Source organism: Montipora foliosa, chromosome 8, assembly GCF_036669935.1.
Source record: "Montipora foliosa isolate CH-2021 chromosome 8, ASM3666993v2, whole genome shotgun sequence".
Classification (NCBI taxonomy): domain Eukaryota; kingdom Metazoa; phylum Cnidaria; class Anthozoa; order Scleractinia; family Acroporidae; genus Montipora; species Montipora foliosa.
This window is the reverse complement of record NC_090876.1, coordinates 18,307,581-18,308,668: the sequence shown is the minus strand read 5'-3', so window position 1 is coordinate 18,308,668 and position 1,088 is coordinate 18,307,581. Positions and strand designations below refer to the sequence as shown.

At 36.1% G+C, this 1,088-nt stretch overlaps 1 protein-coding gene across 1 annotated transcript in view; it reads right to left on the bottom strand.

Moving 5' to 3' along the window:
* Positions 1-210, bottom strand: part of LOC138013146 (solute carrier family 23 member 2-like) — a 33,292-nt gene extending 33,082 nt beyond the window's left edge. Inside the window, exon 1 of the mRNA XM_068860141.1 lies at positions 79-210. The gene's annotated coding sequence lies outside the window, so the exon portion shown is untranslated. The remainder of the gene's footprint in view (positions 1-78) is intronic.
* Positions 211-1,088: the final 878 nt, after the last annotated feature.

Genomic DNA, 1,088 nt, shown 5'->3' with positions numbered 1-1,088 from the left:
AATATCACTAAATTACTTCAAGTTATTATCGGTTTAGCTGAAACTATATCCGCTTAAAATATTAAAGATTAGTAATACCTGGTGTGTCGAGATCAAGGTTTCAGAGACAGCTGACCACGAAATGCACCATAGTTGTCGGGTTTTGTGCAGGGTCAAGGCCAAAAAAGCTAACAAAAACATGAAACAAAGAAACTTGTCGAGTTTCATAACCAGCCTACATCTATTAACTATGAATGCACTAACCGCTTGTACAAATAATGAATAGCGACATGTTCAATGTTCTTTGTATTTATGCTAATTATAGGCGCACTAGCCTCAACAGTAATTATAATAATTCCATCTGCAGATATTTCACCTGCCGGAGGCAAAATCCCTTGGAGGCAACATTGAACACATTTCCAAGATAATAGTCTCAGGCCAGGTGTAATAAAAAGACTTAGGCCCGTTTCAAACGTCGAACTTTTCATGTGCCGAATCTAATGCAAATGAGAAAAATCTGTTGTTTTGCTCACTTGCATTAGATTCGGCACATGTAAATTTCGACGTTTGAAACGGGCCTTAGACTTCACGTACCCACAAATACACTTATCACAGTTTACAACTCAATAGCCCTTTTCATGGTTTTTTTTTTTTATTATTTGCATTGCAATGTAATCTAAAGTGGATGCGGAATCTTAAGTGGATGCCGAGCTCGACCGATTATGACCTGTGGGGTGCAAACTCCAAATTTGAGCTTCTCCACCCCCAAACAGAATCACTAAAAGAAGCTTTAGTTACGATGGTGCAAAGACTTGGAACAGTCTACCTAAACATCTTCGCCTAACTGAGTCCCAACAGTCTTTCAAGTGTAAAATCCGTTCCCTCACTCTACTTGACAGTAGAGTTAGATTTTTATTATTTTTTATACTTATATTGACATTATTGTATGATAGGCGTATTATTGTAGAATAGCATTATAAATCACTTTCTTCCTTTTTAAATGTTTTGCTTTTATATATGATATAAATGGTTTTTAGACAGTGTTACACGACATACATGTAAACCAGTCTGAAGTCTGTTTGTAATTTTCCTAGTTAAATAAAGGATGT